We start from the raw sequence: 20,698 nt of genomic DNA on the forward strand, positions 1-20,698 counted from the left end.
CATATCTTACTGTTCATACTATTCAATACTATTCTAGTCAAGAAGGAAGAAGAGGGAGGAGAAGGAAGAGGTCAAAAAGAAAAGAGAAAGTGGAGAAGAGGAAATACAGGCAGAAAGGCCAGAATGAAGACTTACAGCTGCCAGCACTCACAGTCGGCTGACAATACACATGAAAATTCCAGAAGCAATGTTAGTGTTGAAAGGTGATTTTTAAAAACTTTGGGTTGGTAGGTGACACATATATACCAACTACTAGAGTCTGCAGGGAATAAACAAGGGACAGTTGAAGAGTAGCTATCCTACAGAGTGCATGAGAGTGGAAAAACACACAAGTTCAGTATCAAAGAAAGGAAACTCAGAAAGTAAAACAGAAGGAAAAGGTGTTCAGATTCTATTCTGGAGGGCTCAGCCTCAAGCACAGAGTGCTTTGCTCCCAGTGCAAGTGAGTAACTGTATAGACTTGGAGATACATCTTAAAATAAAAGAGAGCCTCAGAAAATTTGCATTCTACTGTTAATACCAAATAATAATTTTAAAGGAGAAAGAGTAAGATAAAAAAGGGAGAGAGATTTTTAAAAGCTCTACTCATGTAGCCTTGCTGACAGGGATGTGGTAGGGGCTAAAAGGGAAACAGAGGAATAAAGACTCAAAACACAACCAAAGATGCACCCATCATTGAGCAGATATAAAGTACAATCAGTCAGTAATCTTTGGGTCCACTTAGTATAAAGGAGCTGGAGAAAAACCCTCTATTTTAGGGACTGGAACAGTGGCATGAAGTCATTTTAAAGGCACATCTTCACAGCCAGTGCAGTCAGCTTTACAGGCAAAGGTTCCTCCCTGAACTGCACTTTTGTGACCTAAACCAAGTGTCAGGGGTCTAAAATATAAACCTAGACTGCAGATTCCCTCTAGCAGAGGAGTCAGAAACAGTGCTCTATGTTGTAGAAATCTTTTCTGAACCACACAGTAAGGTTAAACTCACTAGTCCCCTGGAAGACAGAGGAGCAGTGGCAAGGCGCTAAAGATATCAGAGTCTAAGGCATGTCCATGGGAAGTTCACAGAAACCCTGTACAATGGCTAGAGGCTGAAAATATCTAGAGTAACATCACCTGATGCCTGATTCACAAATGATAGCCTCTAGTTTGGGGACAAAAACACAAGACATGAAATTGAAGAATGTTCTGTTGTCATTGATAGATGCCAGTCTAACTAGACAGAGAAGCAAAAGCAAGATGACACAGAGAAACTTTGCAGGAGTGTCCATGCTAGTAGTACCTGCCTTCAGGTAGGTGACTGTGTAGACAGGCTATGCACCCCACAGCCAATTCCACTTCCTTTAATGTTAGCATCTCCTTCAATATCTAATTTCAATTTTGTGAGTCACATTTTTTTTTAGTCTGAGACTCTCACTACTCTTTGGACAGGCTTACTTATTCAAAGGGCATAGGCTGACAAATGACTGTAGGTATCCTTGCTTCAGCCTCTGAAATTCTGAGATTGTTTTGAGGTTGATAGCTTTATGTCTGACAGAGTATTTATATCTAGACCATATAACAAACTGTAAAAATTAAATGTCAAATACCAAACAATCCAGTCAATAAATGGACTAATGAAATGAACAGGTAGTTTTCAACAGTTGAGAATAAATGGCCAAAACACATATGAAAAAATGTTCAATATCACTGACTGTCAGTTAATTGTAAATAAAACATACACTGAAAGCCAATCTTACCCCAGTCAGAATGCCTCTCATTAAGAAAAGAAATGAAAAATGCTGGAAAATATGCAGAAAAAGGGAAACTTTATACATTGTTGTGATAATGTGTATTAGTCTAGCCAAGAACGAAAGTAGTGTGGACATTCCTCAAAAATCTAAAAATAGAATGCGTATGATTCAGCTATTCCATTCCTGGGAATATATGTAATAGATTCCAGGTCAGCATGTCAGAGAAATCGTGCCACATCCATGTTTATGACAGCACTATTTGTAATAACTAAGTTATAGCATCAGCCTAGGACTCAACAAATGAACGGATAAAGACAGCATGGTGGATATTCACAATGAAGCTTTGTTCAGCCATAAAAAAGAATTAACTTACATTGTTTCCAGGTGAATGCTACAATTTTAGATTGTATTAAGCAAAATAGGTCAAACTCAGGCCAACCTCATGTTTTTTCTCATCGTTGTGAAGGCAGAAGAGAAATGTTCTTTAGGAAGGAATGAGACCAGCAGGAGGGTAGAGAAAGGGAAGAGTACTATGGGATAAATATGTTCAAAGTACATGAGGCACTTGAATGAAAATGTACCTATGAAACCCAACATGGTGTACAGTAAATATACACCAATAATAAGTAAAATGTAAAAAGTGACTTCATCAAGACTGCTGGAAATATGGTCAAGATACAAAGTCAACTGATTTTCCACAACAACTTCTAGAAACAAACAAAAGTAACATACCATTGAAACTTATCAATGCTTATCAAAAGAATAACTATCCACTGTGAAATAGTCATTAAAAATTAAAACAATAAGACCTATTTAAAAAATATCTTTTATGAAATCATGAAAATACAAATTTGACAAACAAAACAACTTGTGTGAAGAAATGTTTTAGACATGTCAGCTCTCCCTCGTTCATCTAAGTAGCACATTCCTGTGCAAATAATATACTTTCAGTGTATTCTGGAGGCTGTTGTCTGTTCTATCTTGTTTTTGAAATATTGGTTCTTAACTATTTCTAGACTAATTTTAAGATCAGTGTGTTAATGATTTTAGATAGTAGTGTGTTTTTGATTGAGATAAGAAATGAGAACATTTTAATATGTAATTAGCTTTCATATAAAATTATAACATTAATTTTAAAAGTCAATAAAGAACAATTGGTAAATATAAAAATAGGCCAAGTGACATGTAAGGTAATAGAAATAACAGAGAAAATACTAAATTGTTTAAAATTACTTTTTTTAGAATCCTCAAAAAGATAAAGAAATAGCAATCTTAAAATGAAAACAGCTTATTAAACTGGAAGTGACACATACTTAACCAAAAAATACTGAAATTCAAAATTGTGTACATTATACAGTAAAGGTATTAAAATCACATACTATATAAAGTGAGAGACAATCATTATGCTTCAAGAAAGAATTGAATAAATGTGGTAGAGTCTGGCTGTACACGTACCAGTTGCATTTTCTTTTCCTGGGCACATAAGAAGATCCACATTTCCTGGATCTCCTTAAAGTGAGACTGGAATGTTAAGTAAAGTTGAAGGAGATTACTTTGGAGTCTGGACACAAAGCATCCTGGGTGCAGTTTCGTGCTTTTTGTCTTTGTTGATAATGCAACTCTGAAGACTGTATTAAATATGGAAGAATGACAAGATCAAAGGAGACTGTTTCTGAGTCACAGTTACAAAGAAGTCTGCTTGCAGTGCATCCAACTGCAAGAAATAAACCTTTTCTGTGCTTTCCGGGATTGTTCATTATGTGCAATAGTGTACCCAATCCAGAATCTACATCAATACATTCAGAATTCAAGTCAATAATGACAATGCATAGACAAGTAAAAAAAAAGTTAGAAGGCAGACTTAGAGAAGCCCAGAGGGCCTTAAAGGAGAGTTTTTGCCCCTTGCCCTCCAAGGTCAATTAAATTCCAGGGGACTATGGAACATCTCTCAAAATGTCTTGTTACTGTGGTGAGTCACCTGTCCTCTTGTTCAGGGAGGACATGGAGACCCCATGAGATGGACTTGAACCAGTGTCCAGTCTACAAAGAGGAGGGTCAACTCAGAGGAAACATCTCATTTATGCTTCCAAGTGAAGCCAGACATGGTTGAGCAGGACCTTTGACTTATCTTCACATAGATGGAACTGGTAAAAGAAAGGAGCCAGGAGTTCCTCCCAAGCCCGTGTGACCCCTGAGGAACAGATCCTCAAATGACCTTAAGTGTAAAAATAAATTGATTTATTTGGGCTAACTGTGTGGTCTTAAATACCCAAAAGGAAAGTATAACCAAAGAGTAAAGTCATCAGTGTATTTCTTTAAGAATTCAAAGGATTACACTTAGCAGACATTAGGCTTACGTCTATAGAAAAAGTTATTTAGACAATTATTTCTCATTGATGATTTTGTTCCTAACCAGAAAGTGCTGCTCAGATGTCAGACATCAAATCTTGGTCTCCAATACTGTAGTGCCCACCTGTAACTAAGAGAGACAATCAGCTATTGTTCTAAAATGATGGATAGATTTGTTTTCTCCCTCTATCTAGAAGCCTTTGAGAAGGAACTGACACTGATTCTAAATACTCCAACAGCTATCAAAGTGCCTGAAAGCAAATCCTGAATACACCACTTTAAAGTCCAGCTTTGGAAGATTAAAAAAATGAGGAGGAACCCAATAGAGGGATGCTTTTGGAAGGCTTTGTCAAGAAATTCCAATGAACTCTCATATGAACATTTGAAAATTGCCCTGTTCTGACTTTTTTCTAGTTCCCTGTCTCGAACTTGTAATGCTAATTATTCTTGCCTTTACTTCTCATTCACATCTCCTTTGCACAATTCAAGGACTTTCTTTTCCTCTTAGAGATGAAAGTTCTGCAAGTTGGGAGTCTTTTAGATAGACCCACTGAAGGGGTACTCCAATTGCCTTGCGTCCCTGTTCAGCATGGAAGAAGCTAGAGCAGTCTGCGTCCTTATTCCCTATTGGCAATTTGGGTAACCCCTTTAGAGGATGGTGTGATAAGAATAGGAGGTAGGGATTGGCTAGGCAGTTAGGGTAAAAAAAGACCCCAAAGAAAAGTAGGCAGTTTCTTGGCTAAAACTCAAAGTGTCCTTGGGCCTCTTAGCAATATACTCCATTCCAAAGGCCAAAAATGTTGAACATGTTTGGGAGCTTTTATCTGATCCTTAGAAGATTTTAGGGTTACCTCTTCAGAGGGCATGAATGTTAAAGTAGCAAAAAGCCCCATACAAAAGCTGGGCTACAAAGAGACCCTGTCTCAAAAAAAACAAAAATAAAAACAAAAAACCCACAAAAAAATGAAGAAGAGGAGGAGGAGGAGGAGGAGTACATGAAGTTATCAGAAAAAAGTGATGGGGATATATGGGAGGAGTGGAGGGGAGGGAGTGGGCATGGATTTGATCAAAACATATGCATGTATGAAATTCTTAATAAATTATTTTTTTAAGCGTCTGTGAGACATTTATTGCAAAGTGACCCATCTTCAATGCAGCTTCTCCACATAGGATGAATGCATCTCTCAACTCTCACCAGAGAAGTTTCCTTATACGGCAGATGGTGATTAACACAGAAACCCACAACTGGCCAGTGTGCAGAGATCAAGAGGCCACAGAGTGTTTTTCCCTGATTAGGACATCTATTTCAAACCTCTGCCTCCTAAGGCTCAGAGATCATTGTGGAAGAGGAGAGGAAAAGATTCTAAGAGCCAGAGGTGGTGGATGACCACAAGGAAAGTCTTCCAGACAGCAGGTCAGCTACTCATATGATCTCACAGCGATGATGACATCATGCACAAGTTCTATGCAAGCTCAAACCAGAAAAATTCCCAACATAGATGTGAGATAGTGGGCAGAAATCCCAATCCAACCTAAGGAACTTTTGGCACTTCACGGCTGCTGGGAGGGGAAAAGGCAGTGTCTTACAGAGCTTGGATTCTTGGTGGCCCCAGTGGATGGATCTATACAGAAGAACATTTGGGGACACAAATCAGACTCTATGAGAATACATTAATTGGGAGGGGGTGAGTGGGAAGAGTTTTGGAAAATAGCAAAAATTAAATTTAAAAGATAAAATTTAGAAAAAAGCCCAGCATATCAATAATGGTGTTTCAGATGAGAAAACTGTTAAAATGGAAAAGAAATTAAACTGAATATGTCAGAATCGGAGAAAGACAGGTCTTAGTTCCGAAGTCTCTTAGTATACTTGTAAACTTCACAACAATGGTTCCTTTTTAAATAATGTCCATTTATTCTTTGAAAATGCTATACATTTATAGAATGTATTTTGATTATATCATTCCATCACCATTTCTCTCCACCTCCCCCACTGTGCTGCACCCCATCTCCCTCCCAAGTTCTTGTCCTCTTTTTGTTGTTGTTATTGTTGTTAATAATCCCCTGAGTCCAATTAATGTGGCCCATATGTGCACGCATGTGGGCTATCCATTAGAACATGGGCAACTACCAAAGGCCTTGTCCCCAAGAGTGATCCTAGAGTGACACTCCCTCAACTGCCATTAGCTTCAGATAGCTCCTGAGCTGGGGGTAGGGCCTTGGGACCCCCTCCATCACACACATTGAAATATCAATTGGCTAATCTTGTGAGGTCTTGTGCATGTAACAGCTTCTATGAGTTCATGTGTATGTCAGCCATGTCATGCTTGGAAGTCATCATTTTGCAGCTGTCCTCCCTGTCCACCTTCCTTTTAACCATTCTTTCTTAAGAAATTGGACCCAAATATTAGAGATATTTTTCAGTTATTTTGTGATGAACTTGCTATGTATGTAGCTCCTCTTGCCCCTGTGTCCAAAGTTCTGGCATAATGTTTTTAAGAATTACTATATGTCAAATTATGTGGTAGTAACAGAAAACTTATAATCTAGTGAAAATTCAAAGACCTAGCTAACAGTTGAATTGATAATGTAGAGCAAGGAAGAACTGTGGGTGTTCTGAGCAGAAAGGGTAGATTACAGAATAGAAGTGAAGAAAGCCATTAACGATACAGATAAGAAAGTTGAGTTTGAGCAGAATCCATGTGGTGTAGGGACAGAACACGAGGTTATAGGCAATATGTCTTGGTTTAAAGTCTGATGGTGATTAAAATTTTTTTTTTGGTCTTTTTGAGACAGGGTCTCCCTGCTGCCCCAGCTGTCCTGGAACTCACTATGTAGACCAGGCTGGCCTCGAACTCACAGAGATCCACCTGCCTTTGCCTCCTGAGTACTGGGATTAAAGGTGTGCTCCACCAGTTTTTTAAACTAGGCTGGTTCCTTAAATATGGAAGATAAGAGTTAAAACTCCTTCCAAGTTTATGAGATGCATTTCTAGTTAATTTGTTAACAAGGAAGGCACAAATAGAAACAGATGTGCTTCACAGTGTGATCAGTCCTTGGTGAGCACAGTAATGCACCCGAGAAGTTTGTGTTGTTGTGGTCTAGAATGGAAATTGGTGAAAACGAAAAATCAGTAAGAAGGAACACAGAAAGAGGTGAGCAAAACTCTCTTGGCCTATGGAGCTAGACGTGATGCGATATAAGGAACTGTTCTATTGGGTTTTGAGACACAGAGTCAATTTAGAAGTTTGCTAAGAAGCATTCCTGGAAAGGTTATTACAAGGATTTGTGAAAAGATTTCTTTCAAAATCCCAAGGACTCTTGGCCATGAAAGATTATGCATACCATAATGCAGGTGTTACAACAGGAGGGGGAATGTGAACAGGGAATCTGAAGGACAGTAGCTGAATAGGGAAGAATGGAGCTTAAAACAGTTTGTGCTCTAAAATGTTTCTTATTGCAAATACAACAAACGAAGCTGGAATTGGAGCTTCCAAGAGAATGACCTAATATGATACCAATGTACCTTCCAAGTAAGACCTCTAAGACCAAATGTAACTCCAAGACAATCTCTACTCCATTTCCAAATACCCAACAAAATCCTTTCAAGGGTATTGATTTGAAAAGTATGTTGAGCTCTTAAACTTTATGACTTTATTCTTTAATAATCACTTCCTCATATACTGGAAACTGTTTTAGATAGTGATAGTGCTTTCTCTGAGATTACTGGAATGAGGCTGGCCAGTTCTCACTTTGTAGACATGATATCTCAGGTAGAGTAAGGGAATTTAGAGAATTGTATAATGGCAGGGGACTTTGCTGGCATCATCAGATCCTCTTTTTTCATCCTCATGGAACAAGTATTTCAGGTAGTCAATGAGGTGGATTTTTGTCTTTGCTACTCTAGCAGATTCACATCCTAGGCACAATAAAACCCTTCAGCTTCACACCTTGCATGAATCTTCCTGGATCTTTGGCAAGTCTGTGGCTTTCCTAAGCTGTCCTCTTACCACAAGGCAAGACTTCAATATTTTCAAAACATGTTGTTTTAACTAGTTGTTCAGCAAATTTTACTATAGCAATACTTGGTCTAACCCCAAATTCTATAAAAGTCCTAGTCTGATAGGGGGGAACCTCCTCTGATCTATAATCAATGAAGGATTCAAACAAGGTTACCCTGAAGAGAGAAGCAAGCAAACATCTACATAAAAACTAACACCCGACTCCAAGAAGAGGTATTTCCTGCCCAACTGGATCAGAAAGCACTTCCATTGACAGAAAGAAATCAATGTTTTTCCAACTACAGACTGACCTGTGAGTGGGTCAAAAATTTATCTTATTAAATATAAAAACATATTTGAAAATTTACAGAAGGTTGAGGTTTTAAAAATATTCATGCCACTGTTGCATTAATGGGCATGTTTTGCTAGGCCACTTGTTAATGCATGTCATTGGATTCACAGATGTGTAAGATTTATGATTACTTTTCTCTTGCCACAGTTTGTACAGCACCTTCCATCACTGTGAAACTGGCCAGTTTGGATAAAGGTTCCAGGTCTAGGTTGGAATCAGCTTGATTTTTTTATGTTCTATGACTGATTGCACTGTCTTCAACAATGTGGTCTTACTGCAAATTCTAGAGGGTAGCCAAGAACAATGGCACTAGCCAGTAGCATTTGGGAGCCAATGGGAACCTCCTGGCCAGCAACTCCAAAAGAGGTAACTCATTCTTGGCACTAGGCTTTTTATTTAATAGTGGTGTTTAGTAGGGCCATTGTATCCTCATTAGAGAGTAATTCCATCTAAAATCTTTCTAAAATTTTTTAATTTTTATTTTATATGTTTGAATGTTTTCTGTGCATGTAAGTGTTCTCTTGGATGCAATGCCAACATAGAAAGGAAGAGGTTGTCAAATCTCCTGGAACTGGAATTACTGACGATTGTTGGCTGGGAATCAAACCTGGGCCCTCTCGAAGGGCAACTGGTGCTTTTCACTGCTGAGCCATCTCTCTAGTCCTTAAACTCTTTATATATCTATATATCTACAGTAGAAAGTTTACATATGACTTTTTCAAAAGGCCTTTAGTGTTAGTTATCCATCTTCAGATATCCCCCTCTGTCTTATCCTCACATCTTCCTCCCCCATTTAACCCTTCCTGTTCTGTTTTTCTAATTTCTTCCTTTATATCATTGCATTCAATCTCTTCTCAATTGAACCCCCTACACACACACCATGTCCCTTACTAGTTTCCTGAGCTCAATAGGTATTCCAAATGAAACACATATACCTAAAGGTTCAAAACAATCATTCACACATGAGGAAAAAGCACATCACATTTGTCTTTCTGCATCTGGGTTACCTCGCTCAGGATGATGGTGTCTAGCTTCATCCATTTACCTACAAATTTCATAATTTCGTTTTTCAATAGCTGAACAGTATTCCATTGTGTATACCACAGTTTTCATTATCCATTCATCAGTTGAGGGACATCTGGGTTTTTCCTGTAAATGGAGTGGCAGCAAACATGGATGAGCAGGTATCTGTTTGGTAGGATATAGAGTCCATTGGAGATAGTATCAGGAATGACACAGCTGGATCCTACAGTAGATATACTTCTAGATTTTTGAGGAACCTCCACACTAATTTCCATAATAGCTGCACAAATTTGTGCCCAGCAGCAATGAATAAGTATTTCCCCTTCCTCGCATCCATGCCAGCATTTGATTTTATTTCTTTTCTTTTCTTTTCTTTTCTATTTTAGCCATTCTGACTGAGGTAAAATGAAGTAAAGTGGTTTGAATTTGCATTTCCCTAGTGACTAAGAATGGCAAACATTTTTTTCAATATTTCTGAGCCACAGTAGCAAAGTTTCATAAGGAAGTATCCTACATCTTTAGTTCTAGTCACTCACCATCTAGCCTTCCTTTCCCCCACTTCTCTGTCCCATCATTACTCAAACCTTTATCCCCTATCACCCCCACCCATTTCTCTCACCACACCATGTGGTATTCTAATATCCCTTCTTATAATTGTTGCTTGGGTTGCAAGATCATAAGTTCTCATGAAGCATCTTTATTCACAGTTTATTTTTTTTAACTGTTCTCTGCTTATGGCAGTTTGAATGAGAAACATCTCATTCAAAGTACCAAGGCTCAGGTACTTAAACAGCTCATCCCCAGTTAGTGGCACTATTTGGGAAGGTTATATAACCTGTAGGAGGTAGAGCCTTCTTCAAAGAAGTACGTCACTGAGGCAGCCTTCGAAGCTTTATAGCTTGCCCCCCTCCAGTGCCACCTCTCTGTTCCCTATGTGCTGATGAAATCTTACCAGCCAGCTTCTGGCTCCTCCTGCCATACTTTCTGTGATCATTGTCATGTCTTCCCCCACCATGATGGACTCTATTCCTCTGTAACTATAAACTGAAACAAGGCCCTCCTTCCCTAAGTTGCTTTTGGTTAGGGCATTTTACCACAGCAGCAGATAAACAACATGAAATTGGTACTGGGAAGTGGAGGTATCCTTATGATAAACCTGACCATGTGGATTTCATCATTTTGGACAGCATAACATTGAGTATGTGTCATGGTTATTACTGATTACCTTTAGGCAGATCTACAGCAAGGAAAAGCAACAATGGAGCAGAAAGAAACCAGCAATGTGATGTTTGGAAAGAAGAACATGAGGAAGTTTAAGGTTCCAGTCAAGTCATATCCTGAACATGACCTGTAGTTCTTAGAGAGGTTAGCATAATTAGAGAATCCTCTTTCTCTGCACTGGAAAAAGAAAGGTACACTGAGGGCAAGACCCCATCAGCTAAGGCTACAAATTGTGAAAGAAGAGAGGCTAAGGTGTTTCCTTACCATAGGAATAAGCTACCTAGGGGAGCTTTTCACAAGGTTCAGCAATTAGATGCAATTATGGTCCAAAAGAGTCAGGCTTCATCCCAAAGTGTCAGCAGAACTTGGTAGAGTCATATCCTTGGTGCTGGTTTTGAAAACAAGAAAGACACAAGATGTAGAGGATCATGGATTCTTACTCTATGATTTCAGAGAGCTGTGGGGGCAAGGAAACACAGAGCAGGGTTGGAGTCACTGGTAGGATGCTGTGAGAAACCATTGCATGAAACTGAAGATGAAGCCTGGTTGCAACAGAGACCCCAAGAAGGTGGAGATTCAAGTGCCATGGGATGTCTGTCCAGGTGGGCTGTATATAGGGAGTAGAAACAGCCTAAGAGGGATACACCTTGGAAGCAACAAAGCTGGAGGGGCAGAAGTCCTTGGAACTAAAGCCCCAGACACTGGACATAGAGTGACAGGATTTGATATTTTCCCTGCTGGGTTTTGGTTTTGCCTTAGTCCAGGCTTTCTTTGCAATGTCCTCATTCCTCCCTTTCGTAATGATAATGTATATTCTGTTATTATGTATTGGAAGTGCGTAATTTGTTTTATTTCATTTTACACATTGTCAGTTAAGAGAGTTCTTTGAGTCTCAGAAAAGACTCCAGACTTTCGGACTGTGGAGACTGATAAAGCCTATGGGGCTTCTGAAGCCAAACTAAATGTGTTTTGCATCATGAGATGACAATAAGTCTATGGGGGAGCCTGGGGTGAAATATTATGGATTGAATATAAAGTGCTTCCCATAAGCTCATCCTATTTCAGAGGTACTTGTACATCCATGTTTTTTTTTTCACAATAGCTAAGAAATGAAAGCAACCCAGGTGTCCCTTGACTGATGAGTGGATAATGAAAATGTGGTACATTGCACAGATGGAGTTCTACTCAGTGGTAAAGACAAAATCGTGAAATTTGCAGGTAAACTGATGCATATGGAACCATCCATTTACTAATTCTACCAAGTGAAGTAACAGACACAGAAAAACAAATGACATATATTCTCTCTCATTTGTTAATCTTAGCACCAAATCTTTATAAGTAAGTATATATCCTGATGTAAATGCAAGAGCCAGGAAAATGGAATGGAATCAGGGAGGTAAAGGGAAAGAAAGAGCTTGAGAGAGAAGATGAGTAGGAGGCTGCTGTTATCAAGGGGAAAATTGGAAAAATAGTGGTATTTAAATGAGAGAGGAGAGTTGTATAAGGAACTATGCAGGTAAAGGGAAAGATGAAGATCAAGAGAGGGGGGACCATAGGAGACAGGCATTATGAAGGGTAAAGTGGGGGAAATGGGAGTACTTTAACTGGGGAGGGAGAAAGAGGGTTAGACAGGGATAGAGAGAGGAGAGATAAATAATGCTTAGCTTGTTAAAAAAAAAAAACCCACTGAAAAACTACACATACGATATCTTCACACGGCAGTCCATGTGTATATTTGAAGGCTATCTACCAAGAAACAGTACCAGACAAGGGAAGCCTCCCTTTGAGTCGTTAGCCAAGAGACTCCCAAAATTTACAGAGGGTATTGCCACAGTCCTTGACTGCCTCCCAGAACTTGAAGGTAAGACCCTACTGCTGAAGACAGAACATACTTCAGACACAGGATTTGGAGCAATGGAGCTGGAACTGTCCTGGAAGTCACCCCCCTGAAGACACGGAAACTTCTAAATAGAAAAATTTTATCCTTGATCCCATTTAATCCACACAGTAGTTCTGGGTCAAACATATTACTGGCCATTTTTTTTTCAAATTCATAGCCATTAGCTGTGGGAGCCAAATGATGTGCCCAGCCTCACCAAACAAGCAGGTTCTAAGGTGTGTCACAGCAGTGCAAGCTCCAGAGTGCAGACTGTGTCATGAATTCCCTCTGACTACAATAAGAGGAAGGTTTTGCTTTCTTCTGACATGACTTCTCTAGGGTTTCCTTTCTTAGGTTTGACTGTGATCTTCTTATGGTAGCACTTTTTCCCAAAGTATTTTACAGAACTATAGACAGTGACTGCCCATCTCACATGGCACATGACTTCTCTTGGGTTTCCTTTCTTAGGTTTGACTGTTGTCCTAGTTTGTTTCTTCATTGCTGTGACAAAATATTCTGACCAATACCAACTTGGGGAGGAAAGGGTTTATTTGTCTTACATCTCCCAGGTTGTAGTTCATCAGGGATCCCACCATAGGAACTCAGGGCAGGAACCTGGAAGCAGGAGCTGGAGCACAGGCCATGGAGGAACGCCGCTTACTGTCTTGCTCCCCTGGCCCCTGCTCAGCCTGCTTTCTTATGCAACACAGGCCCACCTGCCCAGGGGTAGCACCACCCATAGTGGGCTGGGCCCTCCCACATCACTCATCAAGAAGATGCTCTTCAGACATGGCCGCAGGCCAGACCAATAGAGGCAATTCCCCGATTGAGGCTCCCTCAACCCAGGTGTGTCAAGTTGACACTAAAGCTATCCAGCACATCTGTGATCTTCTTATGGTAGCACTTTCTCCCAAAGTATTTTGCAGAGCCATAGACGGTGACTGCCCATCTCACATGGCACATGTTTGTGTAGAAATGTACTTTTGAACTCTGTAAGCTTAAATTTAGCGAAACATAGAGCATTTTCCAAGGCATTTCACCGCTATTTCACAAACCCAAACAAATCTTTTAAAATCTCAGTTTGAAGATGGACTATCTGAAGAGCCATCATCCATTATCATTTAAATTAAACTACCTTCCTGCACAAGACTCTTTTTTTCCTAAAAAGAGTGATATGGCTGTAAAGCGGCTAACACTTTGCTCCATCCAAATAATGTGTTTCAATCTCTCTGTTGCTTTGTCTCCCATGAACAGAAGCAGAATGTCTTCCTGACAGATTATCCAGTGTTTCCTGTTATTTCTGTTATGTCTGTTATTTCCCTGTTTCAGGGCTCTGGTCACAGTTGGGGCTGTTTGGTATCAATGCCAAAAGAAAGAAAGAAAGAAGAAAGAAAGAAGAAAGAAAGAAAGAAAGAAAGAAAGAAAGAAAGAAAGAAAGAGGGGAAGGGAGAGGGAAGGGGGAGGGAGGGGGAGGGAGGGAAGGGGAGAGAGAGAGAGAGTGAGAGAGAAAGGAAAGCAGCACCTCCATTAACAAAAAGCCCTCTCAGTTTCATTTAGCATGAAGGTGTGATTTGACCGCTATACCATGATCCTGCTTCTGGAATTGAGAAAATTTTAGTCAGCCTCTCTCAGTATCTGCCTTTCTCCTAGACTGTAGAACCTCTTTCATTCTTACATGCCCTGTGCAAGGTCCTTTCTGTGACAGACTTCCTTCTCATTAAAAACATAGTCTTTCAATTTATTGTTAACTAATCCTTGAAGTCCAATCTCAACATTAATATAAGGGAAAGAGTTCCTTCATTGTCCCATTTCATATTTAGCAAATGAAAAAGTCATAGTTTCAGATGTTTGAGACAGTCATTTAAGCACTTTTTGTTGATTTCTTCATGACAGAGTTCAGAGTAAACTAAAACAGAAATTCCCCACCAGGAAAGTTATATTCAAATTTTGAGAGATCTAGACATGTCTTAATTATGCTCCCATTCCTTCACCCCATCCCATGCCCCCCTCAGATCGCATCAGTGTTCTGGGATTGTTGGACACCAGAGGGATGGATAAGGCCACTTTTAGATTCTATATCATAAGGACACATTTATATGCCATGCTGCAGGTAGGAATCTACATGCACACATTGTAAATAGCTCAGCATGTGCCCATTGCTAATGATTTGCTTGTTCTGAGCTTCCATCCAGGTGGTTCCTGAAGGAATGCTGGCTTGATACTGACACTAACCAAACAGCGTCCTTGAGGGTGTCCAAACCCAGATATCCTGATAGATGATGAGGTGAGGGACGTTGACACTATGAATCTCAAGGATGATGGTAAAACACTTGGCCAGATGGACAAGACAGAATTCTGGAATCCTTGACTATCTTTCTTTACCCTCTCTGTATAACCAGCTGGTTTGAGAGAAACGGTAGTTGTCTCATGTGTGAACCTGATGCACTTGCAAGGTGCACAACTCTCTGAATAGAGAACAACTTAAAGATTCGATTTCTGTTTCTGATCATTGGCATTTGTGATGACAAGTAGCGTGAACTCTGGTATTTCTACTAAAATATTACCAAAACCTTCCACATCCAGCCGCCCTAAAGGAATAGACATGGTATGCTCACCATAGACCCTCTCTAATCCGGTGTAACCCAGCCCATCCCAGAGTCAAACCAGAAAGGGAATTTAAGAAAAACAGAACATTAAGAACATTTCAATGTCAGAAGTGTGTTTCTAGTTTGACTTAACTTGTGAAACTGACAATTGGAAGGGTCTAAGGAACCATCTGATACTCCAGGCCTGTTCCATAAGAATCTTGGACTACAGGGGGAGCTAACTTGGGTACTGTCTGGTTTGCTGAATGAAGTGTTCTGGGAACAGAGCAGAGGTGTCAGTTTGGGTCTGTTTAGCACTGCATGTCTTTCAGCTCAGTCAAGGGTGCGCTCCAGTGCACCGTAGCTGCCCTTGAAGCCAGCCAGCTTGGAGAAATGCTTAGCATACTCAGAGGCATGACTTTCAGACAGATTGTATTTGGGAAACCAGGAAGCATCTTCCTTACTGTCATGGCTTACAGAGGTACTGCTTCCTGACAGAGCAGGCTCTGATTCTGGTCAGGGACCACTCTTGCGGCATGCTTCTTCACCGCCATCTTGTAGGACAATAGGGGCCCTTGTGGGCTCTTCTGCAAAGATGCTAGTGCTTTTCAGATCCAGGCAGTAGGAGCCGAATGATCATTGCTTGGGAAATGGAGCTGCTGGTCTGTAGCATGAAATGGGATCCCCAGTGCTTTCAAGCTATGGAGGTAATTGCTGAGGTATTGATTTTCCCAGGTCTCCTGCTACTGCCAACTGCCAACTTAATCCTCAAAGGCTCAGGCTAAAGCTTGACACCCTGCTTCCTTGAGAGTGGGGTGCCAATTAATTCCTTCAGGAACTGGAGGTAGTGCCTCTCAGAGTGCATGAGGTACTCTTAAAGATGCCATTTCAGTGTTTCATTTGCATTTTCATAAGTGTGATACAACTAACAGTGTAAATATTATTGTATGACATCACACATATGATCCTTAAGGCAGCTAGTTGTTTACTGCAGCTCCTGCCTTTGTATCGGTAACATCAGGAATGTGACAATGCCTAGATTCTCCTGTCATTTTCTTAAGAAGGATGTCCAAGAGGACAGGTATGAAAATATGGCTGCATGGGAAATGAGAGGGATAAGGCTTTAGGAAATGGGGACTATATCTTTCTGTTTCACTTTGACAAGAGATAGGCAGTGCAGCAAGAAAGTGTGGACACTGGCTTCCTCCTCAAGGGTTAGGGCTCCTGTTGCCGTGGTAACACTGGTGTGCCTGTGGTTTGGCAGACTAGAACAAGCACTCTACCTTTTGTAGATTAATTCTAGAATTAATCATTATAGCAGGATTTGTTTTGTTTGTTTCATTTCTTAGTGGTAAGAAGCTTTTTAGTTCAGCTTAGCCTGCCAAGGGGGTTCTTTTGATCCAGGTCTTTCTTTAGTTTAATTAGCTGTTGGATAGGTTACAAGGTTAGGGTCTGATTGACTGACACTTAGCAAGGGAAGATCCAAGACGGTTTCAGAAAAGGGGTCGGGGTGGGGCTCCTAAATGATCTCTAGTAATTATATTTCCCTGATAGAAATAATTAAAAATTAAAAAAACATAAAACCCATAAACTCTTTTAAGAGTGACTTGGGTGAATTATTAGTTATAAAAGCACATGGACTGTACTAGATTGTACTAGATTGTACTAGATCATACCTTGGCTAAAGAAAACAGCCCTTCTGGAATTGATTTCACTGATTTGCAGCACAGCGAGCAGGATTCATGTTTTAGGAAACGTACTAAGGTCATGTGATTGAGAACATGCTACATAAATATCACACAGGTCTCTTGATAACATATTGAGACACCATCTTGAATGGTCTCAGTTCTAGGAAGACCTGTATTTCTTTTTAATGACTGTGCTGACATTACAATACAGGGATTTATTTTGATTCTTATAAAGGGAATTGTTTCTTTCTTTCTTTTGACTACCAGGAAGTTCGGAACTTCACATAAACACTTGTTTGATCACTGCCCACCAGCTTTATTTCATATTCTTACAATTGTTTCTTTTCCTCCTTGCTTAAAGACCTCTGTCACTAACACATGTGGTCTGTCATATGTCAGTCACCATCAGCTCCATTCCATAGACACTCTTGAGTCCTTAATCTTCCCCAGGAAAAGGGAACTCAGAAATATAACTGCTCTTTAATCATCGTGTTGGTTGAAAATACTGTTGTGTCAAAAATACATTTAATACATCTAACCTACCAAAGTCATAGCTTTTCATGTATTCTGTAATACACTTTAGAACACTGTCCCTTTAACCTACTGATGCAGTGGCTGACTGGGAGCTGAGGCTGACTTGCAGTGCTCAGTGTTGAGAAAGCATTGTGCTACCTCACAGTTCTAAGTACGTCTAAGCATGTGTCCCTTCCACACCACCACACAGTCAAAATATCAGCAGTCAAACCATCATATGTTATGAATCATCTGTAGCCCAAGGTAAAATAAATTCTAGGGTTAAGTAAATCAAATAAGCTGCCCTACCACATTGGCAAAGGGGAGTAGAAGTGTTGGTGAAGGAATTAAATAGGACAAATAAAACAAGGTGTTAGGATTTAAATATGTAAATATTCCTTAGAAGCTGATGGCACTATGGAAACCTTAGGTGGTGAAGCCTACCTGAAGGTCACAGGGGTGATATCTTTTTGTCTTATTTTGTCTGGGTTTCTCCCAATCTTTCTTTCTCTGTTTCTTAGCCACCATAAGGTAAGCAGTCTCTTCCACACATGGTTCCTACTGCCGTGGTACTCTGCCTATCCACAAGCCCATAGCTGACTGGAGGCTGACATCTCTGAAACCACAAGCCAAGATAAGTTTTCCTCCTTTTAATTTATTTATGTTAAGTATATCTTAAGCATTTGTCACAGCAATGCAAATCTAAGACAAAAGCTTTTCTTCCATGCCACTCGGCTTCCCATCTCATCTTTGTTCCATCATATCCCCAAGAAACTGGTGTGATAAGTGGTGTCCTCAGCTTGGGATGTTGCCTGCTTTGGAGGGCTTAGGAGGACTCCAAAATAGATCCTAGAAGAAAGGAAACTCATATTGTTGCTATTGAGACTCATCTTCAAATAGACTCAAGGTTCACTGTAACCCTGGTTCTGCTCACCAGGGTGTTTAGGGCAAAGTTCTAGGGAGAAAAGAAGAGTCTACGTGGGTTGTAAAGCACCTCTTATGCCTGTGTTCTTCACAGTGACCCCATCATGGTTCTAAACAGCTATCATAGGGATCTGAGTCCTTCTTAAGGCAACAGAAACAGCTGTGACAATTTCCTTATCTATTTATGTAACCCTGGTAGGTTGTGCTTATAGCTTTTGAAACTGCCATGAATCCCTCTGTGAGAAAAACAAGCTAAATAAAGAATACAAGGCTACAATGAAAACAGGGTGTCCTGCTCCCACTTATCCATCTCACTGCCATGATGCAAAAGTGAAAAAGAACTCGGGTTTCATGGAGCTTACAACCCAATCAGAGAAAAGTAAAGATGTAAATGAGTAAAACTGATTAACTTGTGTTCTAGTTTGCCTTCAATTGCTGTGAAAAAACACTCTGACCAATACCAACTTTCTGTCCTAGTTTGTTTTCCATTGCTGTGAAAAAACACTCTGACCAATACCAACTTGCGGAGGAAAGGATTTATTTGGCTTATATCTCCTGGGTCACAGTTCATCAGGGAATCCATCACAGGAACTCGGGGCAGGAATCTGAAGGCGGGAGCTGGAGCACAGGCCATGGAGGAATGCTGCTTACTGGCCTGCTCCCTGGCCCCTGCTCAGCCTGACTTCTTATATAATACAGAACAATCTGCCCAGAGGTGGCACGGCCTGCAGTGGGCTGGACCCTCCTGTATCCCTCACAAATCAAGAAAATACACAACAGTCTTGTCACAGGCCAGTCCAACTGAGGCAGTTTCCCAATTGAGGCTCCCTCTACCCAGGTGTGTCAAGTTAACAACTAACAAGCACAATTGTCAACTTGAAACACAAACACACTACTATTATACCACAACCTTTCCATTTCTTGTCCCCAAAATACAATGTTAACAGTATCACAACATAAGACAGTACAACCTTAAAAACCCCACAGTCCTTAAAAAGTCCAAACCCTTAAAAGTCCATAGTCACTTTTTAAAAAATCTCTTAAACATGGGCGCCTATAAAATCCAAAAGAAGCACTGTCTTATTTCAAAAGGGAAGAATTGGGCACACCTAAGCAAAACCTAAGTCCAGCAAAGCAGTTCAAGGCTGGACATCTGGGATCCACTCACGGTCTTCTGGGCTCCAAAGGGTTCTGGCAGCTCCACTTCTCTAGCTCTGCCATCCACAGCACACACAGCTTGTCCCACAGACCTAGTCTGGCTCCATTCCATACTTGTTGCTGCCCTTGTTGGTCATCCTATAGACCTGGCATCTCCAAAAAACTGGTGTCTCTATTGAAACTGAGACTCCACCTTCACCAATGACATCTTCTGGCCTCTTGGAATACAAAGCCTCAGATTCTCCCCATGACCCCTTCAAACCTGGGACCTTCCTGCAACTGAGGCTGCACTTTCACCAATGGCCTTTACTGGCCTCTCAGGGTGCCAAGCCTCAGTTGCTCTCTGTGACCCCTTCACACTTTCAACACCAGAACCATGCAGGAGACTATTAGACAGTAACAAGTCCTACTTCCAGCTTGAGATGGAGGCTTGGGTTCCTTCTGTATCACAGCTTCTATGCGCTGACCCTGAGGAAATACCTCCCAGATTTCACCACAATGATGCTGGTCACTTGTTACTTGCAGCCTACGTTTCAGCCCCAGCTAACCATCATCAATTGTCCCAGTTAAGCAAAGGTTTCACTTCAGTGGTTCTGGTCTCCTTTTTCTTTTTCTTTCTTTCTTTTTTTTTTTTTCTTGATATCTGTGACCTAATTTATCCCTGAGTCCAGGCAAAGGGCACAGGGCCCATGAGTCACAGTATTTCTACGGCAGCCTTTTGGGCCAGTGCCTGCCATCAGTAGGGTAGGCACTGAACTTGACATGGCTGCACTTCTGGTCTCTTCTTAATCACAGCTGACTCTTCAGCCCCAGCCAACCATAACCCACAGCTTCTCAATTCAAGATATCACACAAACAGCCCTGATAGTCTCTACTTCCCTTTGAAACTTCACAAGCCAGGCCTCCATCATCTACAACTCTTTCAGCATAACCCTTTCAAGCTCTACAGCAACAAACTCTAAGCACTCAATGGCTTTTCCAGCCCAAAGTTCCAAAAGCTTCCACAATCCTCCGCAAAACACCAAGGTCATGTCTGTCACTGCAATATTCTGCTCCTGGTATCAATTTCTATTCTAGTTTGCCTTCAATTGCTATGACAAAATACTCCAACCCATACCAACATAGGGAGGAAAGAGTTTATTTGGCTTATAACTCCCAGATCACAGTTCATCAGGGAGCCCACCACAGGAACCCCGGGCGGGAACCTGGAGGCAGGAGCTGGAGCAGAGGCCATGGAGGAACGCTGCTTGCTGGCTTGCACCCTTGGCCCCTACTCAG

At 40.7% G+C, this 20,698-nt stretch overlaps 1 non-coding gene across 1 annotated transcript; it reads right to left on the bottom strand.

Moving 5' to 3' along the window:
* Nucleotides 1-20,057: 20,057 nt before the first annotated feature.
* LOC115069369 lies at nucleotides 20,058-20,191 on the bottom strand. Its single transcript, XR_003848654.1, has one exon. It is a non-coding gene; the product is annotated as a small nucleolar RNA SNORA5 (small nucleolar RNA).
* Nucleotides 20,192-20,698: the final 507 nt, after the last annotated feature.

The sequence above is a fragment of the Nannospalax galili genome, unplaced genomic scaffold (genome assembly GCF_000622305.1).
Source record: "Nannospalax galili isolate Female #2095 unplaced genomic scaffold, S.galili_v1.0 scaffold132, whole genome shotgun sequence".
In the NCBI taxonomy this organism is placed as follows: Eukaryota; Metazoa; Chordata; class Mammalia; order Rodentia; family Spalacidae; genus Nannospalax; species Nannospalax galili.